This window comes from Gossypium hirsutum, chromosome D13 (assembly GCF_007990345.1).
Source record: "Gossypium hirsutum isolate 1008001.06 chromosome D13, Gossypium_hirsutum_v2.1, whole genome shotgun sequence".
In the NCBI taxonomy this organism is placed as follows: Eukaryota; Viridiplantae; Streptophyta; class Magnoliopsida; order Malvales; family Malvaceae; genus Gossypium; species Gossypium hirsutum.
The window spans coordinates 1-6,353 of NC_053449.1; the positions used below are offsets into that span (position 1 = coordinate 1).

Below are 6,353 nucleotides of genomic sequence, written 5' to 3' on the forward strand. Positions count from 1 at the left end.
CCCTTTCTTCATCTTAGACTGATTTTGAGGTATGATTCACATGAACTTTGTAATTTTTTTTGTCATTGCCTTTTCTTTCTATTTTGTAGTTTCAGATGGATGCTTTTTTTAATTCTATTTCAGTGTGCTTATTTTATGCTATTTACTTTTCAAGTGTAGAACCCACTGTTTCGTTCTACTTCCATGGGAATGGGAAACCCGAAGTCTGGCGTTCCTTTTTTCCGTGAGAGCGAATTAAGTGCGCTAAGAAGAATGATTGTTAGTTTACTATCACGTAGGAATTGGAATCTAGATCATTTTTGGATGCTAAGTTTTAAGGCATGCTTCCAAGTTATAGTCAGCAGTAGGCTCATGAAGGTTTGGCGTCTAACACTCTTAATGAGCTTGTTCGAAAAGGTTTAGGTGATTAGGTGCAGTAGGTCTATCTTTGGCTGACCTCATCGGTAATCCCTTGTGCGGATTACGAGCCTTATTCTATGTAAAATATGAAATTTAAGTTTGATGGCATGATTTCTTAATGACTTATTAGAGAAAAAATAATTTAATTATCCTGTTTTTTACCCACAATATTGGTTGAGATGAGTTCTATATGCAATTCTCTTGTCTTGAGGGCTTCAGTTTGACTTTAATATGTGAAATTATTACTTAAAGTATATAGAATAAAAGCAGTAATATGAATGAGCAAAAAGAACCCAAGATAACTGGAAAGTGACTCCAACTGTAAAATTTGGTTCGGGTTATAGTTAAACAAATTTGGTTTTTGCTTCAGAAGCTTAAAACTTGAAAAACACTATGTAAAAAAAGTATTTTAAAATTTAAAAGACCAGTGAACTGAACTGTTAAAAAAACCAGATTATTGCTAATTAATTGCATTTTTTTTTTCCAAAACCGAACTGAACCGTTATCACCTCTAATATTCACACGATATGTATTATACAGACTTCTTATCCTTGAGTATAAAGGCCTCCTTTTTCTGACCTTCTAATTGATCTAGCTAGAGGTTAATGATTTTATTGCTCTTGAATCCAATGGTAATATAGGAAATTGGGGGAGCTAGAGTGATAGGAACAGGGAAATTGAGTAGAAAAATTTGAATTTTAATCAGGCTTAGGTATTGTCTTCCTATATAGGCATATGAAGGGTGGGAGGGGGGCCGTATATGATTTCAAAGGGCCCTAACCTTCGATATGCTTTCTTTTTCAGTTACTTCATATGGCATTAGTCTGCAATCAGGCATGTTTTGAATCTTTTTTTTTTCTTTTCTTTTATATTCAATTAACAGATGTTACATATGCCTTTTGGAGTATGAAGAGGGAGATAGCATGCGGATATTTGCTTGAAACCATGAATTCCACAGAACTTGTATAGACAAGTGGCTCAAGGAGGTTCACAGGTAGGATGGATGATTATTATTGCAATGTTTTTAAATTAACATTATGGTAAATATGTGATTAAGGGTGTGCTAGATAAAATAGATGTGTCATTTCTTCCTCAGAAGTATAACATGGGTTGTAGTTACACTCCACATGTTAGGTTATCTTTAAGAACAGTGAAGTGAAACGGAAAGACCAACGGTCATATGAGGCTTGAAAGACTCATCAATATTCCCCTTTGAAAATTTTGGACAAATGAATTTTTTGTGTTATATGGTGAAACAACAAATATAGAACTGCCAAAGGATGATGCTGGCATCAAGTATAGCTTGTTGGTCCAACAGCCTTTGGAATGGCATGCAAGTGCATGTCGGAGCACGGAGATTGATAATATCTGTGAGATCATGGTAGATGGTTTTCCTGACTACCACATGGAAACCTCCAACCCCATTGATGGTTTTCCTGACTACCACACGAATTCTGTGAACTGAATTTGAATATGCGAAGTGATGGTCATGTCAAAGTTGAAGATTTGCTGAAGCTGAATATGAGAACATTTGCTAATATCCCTTTAGGGTCACAAACTGTTGATGATGTCAAAGAGATAGAATTTGTAACATCATTTCTTGTCTTTGTTCACTGTTGAATCTTGAGAATCCTTTCCTATTTTGATTGAAATTTTCTATCATTGCAGCATGTAACTTTTGTAGTTAAAATTGAAAATGGCTTCTTTAAAAACTATTTGTTGTTTACTTATAAGCGATCTTTGAGCTGTTACCAGTAGTAATTTAGATTCTTGGTCTCCAAAATGTTGGTGTATAAACAATCATGAGAAGGAAAATGTTCATTTTGCAGTCAAAAGAAATTTCATGGTTTTTATGTTTATTGATTGTAGGCTGTCAGAAAAGATAATAAGCAACGTTTTAGCCTTCTTGAGGAAAATGGGGAGCTTCTAATTTGTGCAAACCAAGGCCACACCGTCATGATGATGAATCTTTCTTAAAAATTTATCAATTTCTTCATGCTTTATCTTAATTTTCACTTTAGATTATTTTTAGCTGTTGTTTTGAGCATCTTTATTTATGTCTATGCACTTCTAAGGAAGATATTGTATGTCACGTTGGCAGACAGTTGAGTCTGAAAGATTATTGAAACAAATCCTTTCAGCTGATGAAATGCAATGTATGAACATCATGTCTCTTAGGTGTATCTGCATCCTCTTCCAAGTACAAGATGTCTCCGATTCCCTATTATTGTAGTATAAATTCTACTAGTTTAGGTGGATCTACAATTTATTAACATGGGGCATCATTTGTTGGCATTTCTTTGCGTCTATCACATTTATTGGTGTCAAAATACAATATGCTGAAGTGTGTCATCTGTTACTCTGTTCGGAGTAATAACCTCTAATTTGAAATGGTTGTCAGTTCTTCCAGTGCTCATGTATCAGGGTTGGGTGACCTGAATATTGCATACTTCTTGCAGCTTTCTGTCAAGTGCGATAAAAATTAGGTCTCCTTTCCAATTTTGTTGTGACATTGGAACCTCTACATATCTTGCGCATCTTTTTGTTCTGCCAATGATCTGGTATTCTTTTTGGCGTTACCATCTAACATTACATATCCCTTCCTATTGTTCTATTGGAGCTTTTACTTATTGTGATGCATGGTGCATTCTCCTCCCACTGCAACATACATGCAGATGCACTTGTTCTTTCTTACTTCCATTTTTCCGTTCACTGTCTGTTACGTTGTATTTCTAAGCATTTGTCTTGTTGATTTGTTATTTTCTACTGGTTGCTATTGTGACATATGTTTAGCTTCTTTCGATGGAACATATATATTATTAATTATTGGATAGGTGGAGTATTCACTGTGTTTATTGATTGTACTATCAACAGTATTAATCTAAGTTATGCTTGCATTTGTAACTATTGTTATTACTCAGAAGAAAAAGAAATCTATTATTATTGCATAGGGTGTAACTTAAATTTTCTTTTGACATCATCACGATGTCCTGTTCCTAAGAAGATTGGCATCATCCTAATCGGTAAACTTTCCTTTTCAGTTTAACACGGAGGGGTATCTTCTAAGGCTTCCTCTTCCAGAATGTTGGGTGGTAAGTAAAAAATACTGTGCTTGTTTCGCCGCCATCTATTTATTTGTATAGTTGAGCCAAGTTACCTCCATTCATACATACCCTGATTATTCTTTTTCTGAATGCTACAGAGAAGTTAATTGAGTACTGTTGTTCATTTTTCAGGTCTCAAAACTGCATATGCTTATTGATGCTGTCACTGAGAGTTATAACAAATATTTCTTTGGGGACGTTGGGAGAGAAATATATGATTTCTTTTGGGGTGATTTTGCTGACCGGTATGTAGAATGTTCTTTTATAATCTGCTTTCTGCTAATAGAACGTAGTTCTAGTGTTTTATGCCATTAAGGTCTGGATTTTTTGCCATTTACAGATCATGAAAACTGAAAAGTAATGAAGTTTATGCTGTTGTTATATAGCACATAATGCCTTTTTTTCTAAGGTTAAAGTTGTAAAATTCATTTGGTGGATAGTGTGTGTTATTTTATTGTTATCATTACTAGAATTCTATTGTAAGTTGGATCAGTATGTGCTTTTGACACATACATGAAATACCTGTCATGGTTGTATGTTTTTTGCAAAAAATACTGATATAATTTTTACTCTGATTAGCTGTAGTTATTTTTGTGTTATATGTACAGTCTTTAGATCTGCAATCTATGCTTGGGATTTATGTTTTTGTTGTTTGCATAGGTATATTGAAGAAGGTATTAATTATTTATCTTTAATTTCCCTCCTCCCAAAAAAAGTAATTTAAAGAAGGTATTAATTACCATAAATGTTACCGTTGTCACATGGGGCATTTAGAAAATCTATTCTTTTTGGGCAGTATGGGCAGGTGAAAAGCTGCCCGTTTTCTTTAGCCTTTTCAAATTCCCTTCCTTCTCCATCATTGGAAATTTAAGTTCTCTTTAAATTTATTTTCCCTTTTTATTTCCCCTTTTATTCTCTGTTGTTTTTCCATTCTTTGATCTCTGTTCATCCTCTCTTTCGTTTTCTTTATTGTCTCTCCCTTCCTTCCTTCCTTCCCGTTATTCGAAATTTGAATCCTCAAATCTATCTCTTCTATCCATAGCACCTCAATTATTCGCCGAGTTCTTCTCTCTCTCTCTCTGTTTTCAATTTCTTCCTCTCATTTTTTTAGTTTTGTTTCACCGATTGCCAAAAAAAAAACACGGAAAGACGCTACACTAGGTTTTCTTTTCCGTTTCTTGTTTTTGTGATTTTTTTGAATTTTCTGCTTCATCGGTGACTGATTTCAGGTATGAATCATCACTTCTACTTTGTCTATCTTTGCTATTTCATTTCGTTCTAGTTTCAGATCTATTCTTTATTACTTGTATTTTCAGTGGGTTTTTTTTTATAATTTTTTTGTTTTCTTCTTTATAAATCCTTTGTCTTTGCCTGTTCATCTCTGTTTTTTTGTTTCAGATATAATTATTTATCCTCGAAGCAAAGCAAAAGGGAAAGTAGGTGGGCTTTGAGGATAGTTAAAAATGGTTGGTCCTGGTTCATTGGTGATTGACTTTAGGTATGAATCTGTACTTAAAATTTGTCTTTTTCTTTCATCTCTGTTTTTAGTTTCAGATATATGCTTCTTTTTACTAATATTCTCATTGGGTATTTGTCAGGGTTTTCGGTTTTCAGATTCAAAGAATCACTGTTTTGTTCCGTTGAAATTATGTATCTGTGCGGTATTTTTGTTTTTTTATCTTGTACTATATGTTTATTGTTTTTGAATTGTCTATTTCGCTCTGCTCGTATTGTATATATCTTGCTTTATTGTTATTATTTTTTGCTTTGCAAATTACTTTTGGTGTTTCTATTTGTTTCTCGTTTACTTTCCTAAGATAGAGAAATTCTAAGTTCTCTGATGTCCTTTTATTTTTTGCTTCGCAAAATACACTGTTTTCGGTTTCTCTTTATGGGCTCCTGTGTTGGCGTTTTGTCCTGTGCCCTGCTTAGTTTATGGCTTGTGTTTTGCCTAGATTTTGGGCTTTTATCCCGCTTGTAGGTTCTATGGAATGATTGAAGGCAGTATGATCCTATTTGCAAATGCACTGTAAGTTGCGTCGATTATGAAAGTCTCTAAGTCTCTGTGTTCTGCTTTTTGCATGCTGGTTTGTGATCCATTTTTTTTGCTTGGGCAACGGATTTGGTTTTGTTTTTATTTTTAATTTTTAGTGTGTTTGATTGGCTTGTATGGGAGTGGGTTTGCGTTATTTTTATATCTGGGTAAGATGTCCGAGCCTGAATCGTAAACATAAATCACAGTTCCTTTCATTTTTATAAATAGAATACCGAACTCATTTGAATACCGGAGATCTTATTTTCTGGAGTGCAATGCCTTGGCTATTAAATTAATTTGAATATAGAGAATTTCTAAAACTCAATTTTGATACCGAACTTGTTAGCTTGGTTATGTAAGTTCTTCGATTTCCCTTTTATTCTCTTTTTAACGTCTTTTTTATATCTCTGTTAATTTCCCCAAAACAGTAGTTGTGATTTAAAGAAGGTTTTAATTACCATTAATGTTATCGTTGCATTATTCGTAATCTGAACCTGATTTTATGTTATTTGGACATCATGCTTTCGATTTTTCTGCTTAGTTGTGAAGAATTTTTTACCCGGTACAGATTTTTTTATGTTTTTAATTTTTGAGTTTTGTGTTTTTCTTTTGTATTTATGTTGTTTCGTGTCACGGTTCTTACATCATATTTTGTGCTTAGTTGAATATTGTTGGGCTGGGGTTATTGGGCTTTTGTTTCAGTGTTTAATCTACCGCTTTGGTTTCAGTTTTTGGTTAATGGGATATTGGAATTAGAATAGTTGGCCTTTTTTGCTGTGTAGTAGTGGGCATTTATTTCGTCGTTTTGTTTTTGA

At 33.7% G+C, this 6,353-nt stretch overlaps 1 long non-coding RNA gene across 4 annotated transcripts; it reads left to right on the forward strand.

The window, feature by feature from the left end:
• Positions 1 to 5,261, forward strand: LOC107938075 (uncharacterized). Of its 4 annotated transcripts, none has more exons than XR_005923347.1 (7): positions 1 to 29; positions 160 to 357; positions 1,283 to 1,393; positions 3,441 to 3,491; positions 3,636 to 3,748; positions 4,902 to 5,001; positions 5,102 to 5,261. It is a non-coding gene; the product is annotated as an uncharacterized lncRNA (long non-coding RNA). The 4 variants fall into 4 exon arrangements; XR_005923348.1 differs by lacking the exon at positions 1 to 29 and adding an exon at positions 3,844 to 4,732 and having other exon boundaries at positions 63 to 357; XR_005923345.1 differs by lacking the exon at positions 160 to 357.
• Positions 5,262 to 6,353: the final 1,092 nt, after the last annotated feature.